Source organism: Adiantum capillus-veneris, chromosome 7 (assembly GCF_014529385.1).
Source record: "Adiantum capillus-veneris isolate H3 chromosome 7, ASM1452938v2, whole genome shotgun sequence".
NCBI classification, from domain to species: Eukaryota; Viridiplantae; Streptophyta; class Polypodiopsida; order Polypodiales; family Pteridaceae; genus Adiantum; species Adiantum capillus-veneris.
Window position 1 is genome coordinate 29,569,621 of NC_140937.1, and position 12,000 is coordinate 29,581,620.

Consider the following 12,000-nt stretch of genomic DNA (forward strand, 5'->3'; position numbering starts at 1 on the left):
AGTAAACTAAGGGAAGGAGAAGTAAGGTCCACCACTTGTCCAAGCTCAGCTCTAGACAACATGGAGAGATTCGAGGTCTACTAATTGTCTAATATAGGCTAACTATATTGAAACATAGAGAGAAGCAAAGGTCCACCACTTGTCCAATCTAGGGTCCATTGAAACATGGAGAGAAGGATGCTCCACCATTTGTCCAAAATAGGCTCCATTGAAACATGAAGAGAAGCAAGATGCACCATGTCTTTGAGATGCTAGGCTCCATTGAAATACCTTAAACCCATGATATTTTGTATATGTGGGGTTTAAATTCAAGGTCCACCACTTGTCCAACCTATTATCCCTAGTAGCATGAGTGGTTTGGTCTCAAGATTCACCACTTTTCCACTCTATGTCATTATATTAAGAAGATCTGGGTGTTAAGGTCCACCACTTGTCCAACCTATAAGGCTATATCTTAAATGGTATTATTTACCACCACTTGGAATGCACATGATGGGTTTTACATAGGGGTATGGTTCCAAGGTCCACCACTTGTCCAAGCTAACTCTATTGAAACATAGAGAGAATCAAAGGTCCACCACTTGTCCAAGCTAGGCTCCATTGAAACATGGAGAGAAGGATGCTCCACCATTTGTCCAAGCCAGGTTTGATTGAAACATGAAGAGAAGCAAGCTGCACCATGTCTCCAAAATGCTAGGCTCCATTGAAATATCTTAAACCCATGATATTTCGTACATGGGGGGTTTACATTCAAGGTCCACCACTTGTCCAACCTATTATCACTAGTAGCATGAGTGGTTTGATGTCAAGATTCACCACTTTTCCACTCTATGTCATTATATTAAGAAGATCTGGGTGTTAAGGTCCACCACTTGTCCAACCTATAAGGCTATATCTTAAAGGGTATTCTTTCTCACCACTTGGAATGACCATGATAGGTTTTACATGGGGGTTTGGTTCCAAGTTCCACCACTTGTCCAAGCTAACTCTATTGAAACATAGAGAGAAGCAAAGGTCCACCACTTGTCTAAGCTAGGGTCCATTGAAACATGGAGAGAAGGATGCTCCACCATTTGTCCAAGATAGGCTCCATTGAAACATGAAGAGAAGCAAGCTGCACCATGTCTCCAAGATGCTAAGATCCATTGAAATACCTTAAACCCACGATATTTTGTACATGGGGAGTTTACATTCAAGGTCCACCACTTGTCCAACCTATTATCTCTAGTAGCATGAGTGGTTTGGTCTCAAGATTCACCACTTTTCCACTCTATGTCATTACGTTAAGAAGATCTGGGTGTTAAGGTCGACCACTTGTCCAACCTATAAGGGTATATCTTAAAGGGTATTCTTTCTCACCACTTGAAATGTCCATGATATGTTTTACATGGGGGTTTGGCTCCAAGGTCCACCACTTGTCCAAGCTAACTCTATTGAAACATAGAGAGAAACAAAGGTCCACCACTTGTCCAAGCTAGGCTCCATTGAAACATGGAGAGAAGGATCCTCTACCATTTGTCGAAGCTAACTCTATTGAAACATGGGGGGTTTACATTCAAGGTCCACCACTTGTCCAACCTATTAACGCTAGTAGCATGAGTGGTTTGGTCTCAAGATTCACCACTTTTTCACTCTATGTCATTATATTAAGAATATTTGGGTGTTAAGGTCCACCACTTGTCCAACCTATAAGGCTATATCTTAAGGGTTATTCTTTCTCACCACTTGGAGTGACCAGCATAGGTTTTACATGGGGGTTTTGTTTCAAGGTCCACCACTTGTCCAAGCTAACTCTATTGAAACATAGAGAGAATCAAAGGTCCACCACTTGTCCAAGCTAGGGTCCATTGAAACATGGAGAGAAGGATGCTCCACCATTTGTCCAAGATACGCTCCATTGAAACATGAAGAGAAGCAAGCTACACCATGTCTCCAAGATGCTAGGCTCCATTGAAATACCTCAAACCCATGATATTTTGTACATGGGGGGTTTACATTCAAGGTCCACCACTTGTCCAACCTATTATCTCTAGTAGCATGAGTGGTTTGGTCTCAAGATTCACCATTTTTCCACTCTATGTCATTCTATTAAGAATATCTGGGTGCTAAGGTCCACCACTTGTCCAACCTATAAGGCTATATCTTAAACTTTATTCTTTCTCACCACTTGGAGTTACCAAGATAGGTTTTACATGGGAGTTTGGTTCCAAGGCCCACCACTTGTCCAAGCTAACTCTATTGAAACATAGAGAGAAGCAAAGGTCCACCACTTGTCCAAGCTAGGCTCCATTGAAACATGGAGAGAAGGATGCTCCACCATTTGTCCAAGATAGGCTCCATTGAAACATGAAGGAAGCAATCTGCACCATGTCTCCAAGATGCTAGGCTCCATTGAAATACCTTAAACCCATGATATTTCGTACATGGGGGGTTTACATTCAAGGTCCACCACTTGTCCAACCTATTATTCTTAGTAGCATGAGTGGTTTGGTCTCAAGATTTACCACTTTTCCACTCTATGTCGTTATATTATGAAGATCTAGGTTTTAAGGTCGACCACTTGTCCAACCTATAAGGCTAGATCTTAAAGGGTATTATTTCTCACCACTTGGAATGACCATGATATGTTTTACATGGGGGTTTGGTTTCAAGGTCCACCACTTGTCCAAGCTAACTCTATGGAAACATAGAGAGAAGCAAAGGTCCACCACTTGTCCAAGCTAGGCTCCACTGAGACATTTAGAGAAGGATGATCCCCATTGGTGGAAGATAGGCTTCATTGAAACATGAAAAGAAGCAAGTTGCACCATGTCTCCAAGATTCTAGGATCCATTGAAATACCTTAAACCCACGATATTGTTTACATGTGGGGTTTAACGTCAAGGTCAGTCACTTTTCCAAGCTATTATCCCTAGTAGCATGAGTGGTTTGGTCTCAAGATTCACCACTTTTCCACTCTATGTCATTATATAAAGAAGATCTAGGTGTTAAGGTCGACCACTTGTCCAACCTATAAGGGTATATCTTAAAGGGTATTCTTTCTCACCACTTGAAATGTCCATGATATGTTTTACATAGGGGTTTGGTTCCAAGGTCCACCCCTTATCCAAGCTAACTTTATTCTTCTCATAGAGAGAAGCAAAAGGTCCACCACTTGTCCAAGCTAGGCTCCATTGAAACATGGAGAGAAGGATGCTCCACCATTTGTCGAAGCTAACTCTATTGAAACATGGAAGGTTTACATTCAAGGTCCACATTCAAGGTCCACCAGTTGTCCAACCTATTAACGCTAGTAGCATGAGGGGTTTGGTCTCAAGATTCACCACTTTTTCACTCTGTGTCATTATATTAAAAATATTTGGGTATTAAGGTCCACCACTTGTCCAACCTATAAGACTATATCTTAATGGTTATTCTTTCTGACCACTTGGAGTGACCATGAAAGGTTTTACATAGGGGTTTGGTTCCAAGGTCCACCACTTGTCCAAGCTAACTCTATTGAAACATAGAGAGAAGCAAAGGTCCACCACTTGTCTAAGCTAGGGTCTATTGAAACATGGAGAGAAGGATGCTCCACCATTTGTCCAAGATAGAATCCATTGAAACATGAAGAGAAGCAAGCTGCACCATATCTCCAAGATGCTAGCCTCCATCGAAATACCTTAAACCCACGTTATTTTGTACATGGGGAGTTTACATTCAAGATCAACAATTTGTCCAACCTATTATCGCTAGTAGCATGAGTGGTTTGCTCTCAAGATTCACCACTTTTCCACTCTATTCATTATATTAAGAATATTTGGGTGTTAAGGTCCACCACTTGTCCAACCTATAAGACTATATCTTAATGGTTATTCTTTCTCACCCCTTGAAAGACTATATCTTAATGGTTATCCCTAGCTATTATTGCTAGTAGCCTGAGTGGTTTGGTCTCAAGATTCACCACTTTTATTAAGAATATGTGGGTGTTAAGGTCCACCACTTGTCCCACCTATAAGGCTACATCTTAAAGGTTATTCTTTCTTACTACTTGGAGTGACCATGATAGGTTTTACATGGGGGTTGGTTCCAAGGTCCACCACTTGTCCAAGCTAACTCTATTGAAACATAGAGAGAAGCAAAGGTCCACCCCTTGTCTAAGCTAGGGTCCATTGAAACATGGAGAGAAGGATGCTCCACCATTTGTCCAAGGTAGGCTCCATTGAAACATGAGGAGAATCAAGGTGCACCATGTCTCCAAGATGCTAGGCTCCATCGAAAAACATTAAACCCACGATATGTCGTAGATGAGGGGTTTACATTCAAGGTCCAACACTTGTCCAAGCTATTATTGGTAGTAGCCTGAGTGGTTTGGTCTCAAGATTCACCACTTTTCCACTCTATGTCATTATATTAAGAATATGCGCGTGTTAAGGTCCACCACTTGTCCAACCTATAAGGCTACATCTTAAAGGTTATTCTTTATTACCACTTGGAGTGACCATGATAGGTTTTACATGGGGGTTTGGTTCCAAGGTCCACCACTTGTCCAAGCTAACTCTATTGAAACATAGAGAGAAACAAAGGTCCACCACTTGTCCAAGCTAGGGTCCATTGAAACATGGAGAGAAGGATGCTCCACCATTTGTCCAAGATAGGCTCCATTGAAACATGACGAGAAGCAAGCTGCACCATGTCTCCAAGATGCTAGGCTCCATCGAAATACATTAAACCCACGATATTTCGTAGATGAGGGGTTTACATTCAAGGTCCACCACTTGTCCAAGCTATTATTGCTAGTAGCCTGAGTGGTTTGGTCTCAAGATTCACCACTTTTATTAAGAATATGTGGGTGTTAAGGTCCACCACTTGTCCAACCTATAAGGCTACATCTTAAAGGTTATTCTTTCTTACTACTTGGAGTGACCATGATAGGTTTTACATGGGGGTTTGGTTCCAAGGTCCACACTTGTCCAAGCTAACTCTATTGAAACATAGAGAGAAGCAAAGGTCCACCCCTTGTCTAAGCTAGGGTCCATTGAAACATGGAGAGAAGGATGCTCCACCATTTGTCCAAGGTAGGCTCCATTGAAACATGAGGAGAAGCAAGGTGCACCATGTCTCCAAGATGCTAGGCTCCATCGAAAAACATTAAACCCACGATATGTCGTAGATGAGGGTTTACATTCAAGGTCCACACTTGTCCAAGCTATTATTGCTAGTAGCCCTGAGTGGTTTGGTCTCAAGATTCACCACTTTTCACTCTATGTCATTATATTAAGAATATGCGCGTGTTAAGGTCCACCACTTGTCCAACCTATAAGGCTACATCTTAAAGGTTATTCTTTATTACCACTTGGAGTGACCATGATAGGTTTTACATGGGGGTTTGGTTCCAAGGTCCACCACTTGTCCAAGCTAACTCTATTGAAACATAGAGAGAAACAAAGGTCCACCCTTGTCCAAGCTAGGGTCCATTGAAACATGGAGAAAGGATGCTCCACCATTTGTCCAAGATAGGCTCCATTGAAACATGACGAGAAGCAAGCTGCACCATGTCTCCAAGATGCTAGGCTCCATCGAAATACATTAAACCCACGATATTTCGTAGATGAGGGGTTTACATTCAAGGTCCACCACTTGTCCAAGCTATTATTGCTAGTAGCCTGAGTGGTTTGGTCTCAAGATTCACCACTTTTTTTAAGAATATGTGGGTGTTAAGGTCCACCACTTGTCCAACCTATAAGGCTACATCTTAAAGGTTATTCTTTCTTACTACTTGGAGTGACCATGATAGGTTTTACATGGGGGTTTGGTTCCAAGGTCCACCACTTGTCCAAGCTAACTCTATTGAAACATAGAGAGAAGCAAAGGTCCACCCCTTGTCTAAGCTAGGGTCCATTGAAACATAGGAGAAGGATGCCCACCATTTGTCCAAGGTAGGCTCCATTGAAAACATGAGGAGAAGCAAGGTGCACCATGTCTCCAAGATGCTAGGCTCCATCGAAAACATTAAACCCACGATATGTCGTAGATGAGGGGTTTACATTCAAGGTCCACCACTTGTCCAAGCTATTATTGCTAGTAGCCTGAGTGGTTTGGTCTCAAGATTCACCATTTTCCACTCTATGTCATTTATTAAGAATATGCGCGTGTTAAGGTCCACCACTTGTCCAACCTATAAGGCTACATCTTAAAGGTTATTCTTTATTACCACTTGGAGTGACCATGATAGGTTTTACATGGGGGTTTGGTTCCAAGGTCCACACTTGTCCAAGCTAACTCTATTGAAACATAGAGAGAAACAAAGGTCCACCACTTGTCCAAGCTAGGGTCCATTGAAACATGGAGAGAAGGATGCTCCACCATTTGTCCAAGATAGGCTCCATTGAAACATGACGAGAAGCAAGCTGCACCATGTCTCCAAGATGCTAGGCTCCATCGAAATACATTAAACCCACGATATTTCGTAGATGAGGGGTTTACATTCAAGGTCCACCACTTGTCCAAGCTATTATTGCTAGTAGCCTGAGTGGTTTGGTCTCAAGATTCACCACTTTATTAAGAATATGTGGGTGTTAAGGTCCACCACTTGTCCAACCTATAAGGCTACATCTTAAAGGTTATTCTTTCTTACTACTTGGAGTGACCATGATAGGTTTACATGGGGGTTTGGTTCCAAGGTCCACCACTTGTCCAAGCTAACTCTATTGAAACATAGAGAGAAGCAAAGGTCCACCCCTTGTCTAAGCTAGGGTCCATTGAAACATGGAGAGAGGATGCTCCACCATTTGTCCAAGGTAGGCTCCATTGAAACATGAGGAGAATCAGGTGCACCATGTCTCCAAGATGCTAGGCTGCATCAAAAAACATTAAACCCACGATATGTCGTAGATGAGGGGTTTACATTCAAGGTCCACACTTGTCCAAGCTATTATTGCTAGTAGCCTGAGTGGTTTGGTCTCAAGATTCACCACTTTTCCACTCTATGTCTTATATTAAGAATATGCGCGTGTTAAGGTCCACCACTTGTCCAACCTATAAGGCTACATCTAAAGTTATTCTTTATTACCACTTGGAGTGACCATGATAGGTTTTACTTGGGGGTTTGCTTCCAAGGTCCACCACTTGTCCAACCTAACTCTATTGAAACATGAGAGAAAACAAAGGTCCACACTTGTCCAAGCTAGGGTCCATTGAAACATGGAGAGAGAGGATGCTCCACCATTTGTCAAAGATGGCTCCTTTGAAACATGACGAGAAGCAAGCTGCACCATGTCTCCAAGATGCTAGGCTCCATCGAAATACATTTAACCCACGATATTTCGTAGATGAGGGTTTACATTCAAGGTCCACCAGTTGTCCAAGCTATTATTGCTAGTAGCCTGGTGGTTTGGTCTCAAGATTCACCACTTTTATTAAGAATATGTGGTTGTTAAGGTCCACCACTTGTCCAACCTATAAGGATACATCTTAAAGGTTATTCTTTCTTACTACTTGGAGTGACCATGATAGGTTTTACATGGGGGTTTGGTTCCAAGGTCCACCACTTGTCCAGCTAACTCTATTGAAACATAGAGAGAAGCAAAGGTCCACCCCTTGTCTAAGCTAGGGTCCATTGAAACATGGAGAGAAGGATGCTCCACCATTTGTCCAAGGTAGGCTCCATTGAACATGAGGAGAATCAAGGTGCACCATGTCTCCAAGATGCTAGGCTCCATCGAAAAACATTAAACCCACGATATGTCGTAGATGAGGGGTTTACATTCAAGGTCCAACACTTGTCCAAGCTATTATTGGTAGTAGCCTGAGTGGTTTGGTCTCAAGATTCACCACTTTTCCACTCTATGTCATTATATTAAGAATATGCGCGTGTTAAGGTCCACCACTTGTCCAACCTATAAGGCTACATCTTAAAGGTTATTTTTTATTACCACTTGGAGTGACCATGATAGGTTTTACATGGGGGTTTGGTTCCAAGGTCCACCACTTGTCCAAGCTAACTCTATTGAAACATAGAGAGAATCAAAGGTCCACCACTTGAACAAGCTAGGGTCCATTGAACCATGGAGAGAAGGATGCTCCACCATTTGTGCAAGATAGGCTCCATTGAAACATGACGAGAAGCAAGCTGCACCATGTCTCCAAGATGCTAGGCTCCATCGAAATACATTAAACCCACGATATTTCGTAGATGAGGGGTTTACATTCAAGGTCCACCACTTGTCCAAGCTATTATTGCTAGTAGCCTGATCATGAGTGGTTTGGTCTCAAGATTCACTAGTTTTCCGCTCTATGTCATTATATTAAGAATATGCGCGTGTTAAGGTCCACCACTTGTCCAACCTATAAGGCTACATCTTAAAGGTTATTCTTTATTACCACTTGGAGTGACCATGATAGGTTTTACATGGGGGTTTTCTTCCAAGGTCCACCACTTGTCCAACCTAACTCTATTGAAACATAGAGAGAAACAAAGGTCCACCACTTGTCCAAGCTAGGGTCCATTGAAACATGGAGAGAAGGTTGCTCCACCATTTGTCCAAGATAGGCTCCATTGAAACATGACGAGAAGCATGCTGCACCATGTCTCCAAGATGCTAGGCTCCATCGAAATACATTAAACCCACGATATTTCGTAGTTGAGGGGTTTACATTCAAGGTCCACCACTTGTCCAAGCTATTATTGCTAGTAGCCTGAGTGGTCTGGTCTCAAGATTCACCACTTTTATTAAGAATATGTGGGTGTTAAGGTCCACCACTTGTCCAACCTATAAGGATACATCTTAAAGGTTATTCTTTCTTACTACTTGGAGTGACCATGATAGGTTTTACATGGGGGTTTGGTTCCAAGGTCCAACACTTGTCCAAGCTAACTCTATTGAAACATAGAGAGAAGCAAAGGTCCACCCCTTGTCTAAGCTAGGGTCCATTGAAACATGGAGAGAAGGATGCTCCACCATTTGTCCAAGGTAGGCTCCATTGAAACATGAGGAGAATCAAGGTGCACCATGTCTCCAAGATGCTAGGCTCCATCGAAAAACATTAAACCCACGATATGTCGTAGATGAGGGGTTTACATTCAAGGTCCACCACTTGTCCAAGCTATTATTGCTAGTAGCCTGAGTGGTTTGGTCTCAAGATTCACCACTTTTCCACTCTATGTCATTATATTAAGAATATGCGCGTGTTAAGGTCCACCACTTGTCCAACCTATAAGGCTACATCTTAAAGGTTATTCTTTATTACCACTTGGAGTGACCATGATAGGTTTTACATGGGGGTTTGCTTCCAAGGTCCACCACTTGTCCAACTAACTCTATTGAAACATAGAGAGAAACAAAGGTCCACCACTTGTCCAAGCTAGGGTCCATTGAAACATGGAGAGAAGGATGCTCCACCATTTGTCCAAGATAGGCTCCATTGAAACATGACGAGAAGCAAGCTGCACCATGTCTCCAAGATGCTAGGCTCCATCGAAATACATTAAACCCACGATATTTCGTAGATGAGGGGTTTACATTCAAGGTCCACCACTTGTCCAAGCTATTATTGCTAGTAGCCTGAGTGGTTTGGTCTCAAGATTCACCACTTTTATTAAGAATATGTGGGTGTTAAGGTCCACCACTTGTCCAACCTATAAAGCTACATCTTAAAGGTTATTCTTTCTTACTACTTGGAGTGACCATGATAGGTTTTACATGGGGGTTTGGTTCCAAGGTCCACCACTTGTCCAAGCTAACTCTATTGAAACATAGAGAGAAGCAAAGGTCCACCCCTTGTCTAAGCTAGGGTCCATTGAAACATGGAGAGAAGGATGCTCCACCATTTGTCGAAGGTAGGCTCCATTGAAACATGAGGAGAATCAAGGTACATCGTGTCTCCAAGATGCTAGGCTGCATCCAAAAACATTAAACCCACGATATGTCGTAGATGAGGGGTTTACATTCAAGGTCCAACACTTGTCCAAGCTATTATTGGTAGTAGCCTGAGTGGTTTGGTCTCAAGATTCACCACTTTTCCACTCTATGTCATTATATTAAGAATATGCGGGTGTTAAGGTCCACCACTTGTCCAACCTATAAGGCTACATCTTAAAGGTTATTTTTTATTACCACTTGGAGTGACCATGATAGGTTTTACATGGGGGTTTGGTTCCAAGGTCCACCACTTGTCCAAGCTAACTCTATTGAAACATAGAGAGAATCAAAGGTCCACCACTTGTCCAAGCTAGGGTCCATTGAACCATGGAGAGAAGGATGCTCCACCATTTGTGCAAGATAGGCTCCATTGAAACATGACGAGAAGCAAGCTGCACCATGTCTCCAAGATGCTAGGCTCCATCGAAATACATTAAACCCACGATATTTCGTAGATGAGGGGTTTACATTCAAGGTCCACCACTTGTCCAAGCTATTATTGCTAGTAGCCTGAGTGGTTTGGTCTCAAGATTCACCACTTTTATTAAAAATATGTGGGTGTTAAGGTCCACCACTTGTCCAACCTATAAGGCTACATCTTAAAGGTTATTCTTTCTCACTACTTGGAGTGACCATGATAGGTTTTACATGGGGGTTTGGTTCCAAGGTCCACCACTTGTCCAAGCTAACTCTATTGAAACATAGAGAGAAGCAAAGGTCCACCCCTTGTCTAAGCTAGGGTCCATTGAAACATGGAGAGAAGGATGCTCCACCATTTGTCCAAGGTAGGCTCCATTGAAACATGAGGAGAAGCAAGGTGCACCATGTCTCCAAGATGCTAGGCTCCATCGAAAAACATTAAACCCACGATATGTCGTAGACGAGGTGTGTACATTCAAGGTCCACCACTTGTCCAAGCTATTATTGCTAGTAGCCTGATCATGAGTGGTTTGGTCTCAAGATTCACCACTTTTCCGCTCTATGTCATTATATTAAGAATATGCGTGTGTTAAGGTCCACCACTTGTCCAACCTATAAGGCTACATCTTAAAGGTTATTCTTTATTACCACTTGGAGTGACCATGATAGGTTTTACATGGGGGTTTTCTTCCAAGGTCCACCACTTGTCCAACCTAACTCTATTGAAACATAGAGAGAAACAAAGGTCCACCACTTGTCCAAGCTAGGGTCCATTGAAACATGGAGAGAAGGATGCTCCACCATTTGTCCAAGATAGGCTCCATTGAAACATGACGAGAAGCAAGCTGCACCATGTCTCCAAGATGCTAGGCTCCATCGAAATACATTAAACCCACGATATTTCGTAGATGAGGGGTTTACATTCAAAGTCCACCACTTGTCCAAGCTATTATTGCTAGTAGCCTGAGTGGTTTGGTCTCAAGATTCACCACTTTTATTAAGAATATGTGGGTGTTAAGGTCCACCACTTGTCCAACCTATAAGGCTACATCTTAAAGGTTATTCTTTCTTACTACTTAGAGTGACCATGATAGGTTTTACATGGGGGTTTGGTTCCAAGGTCCACCACTTGTCCAAGCTAACTCTATTGAAACATAGAGAGAAGCAAAGGTCCACCCCTTGTCTAAGCTAGGGTCCATTGAAACATGGAGAGAAGGATGCTCCACCATTTGTCCAAGGTAGGCTCCATTGAAACATGAGGAGAATCAAGGTGCACCATGTCTCCAAGATGCTAGGCTCCATCGAAAAACATTAAACCCACGATATGTCGTAGATGAGGGGTGTACATTCAAGGTCCACCACTTGTCCAAGCTATTATTGCTAGTAGCCTGAGTGGTTTGGTCTCAAGATTCACCACTTTTCCACTCTATGTCATTATATTAAGAATATGCGCGTGTTAAGGTCCACCACTTGTCCAACCTATAAGGCTACATCTTAAAGGTTATTCTTTATTACCACTTGGAGTGACCATGATAGGTTTTACATGGGGGTTTGGTTCCAAGGTCCACCACTTGTCCAAGCTAACTCTATTGAAACATAGAGAGAAACAAAGGTCCACCACTTGTCCAAGCTAGGGTCCATTGAAACATGGAGAGAAGGATGCTCCACCATTTGTCAAAGA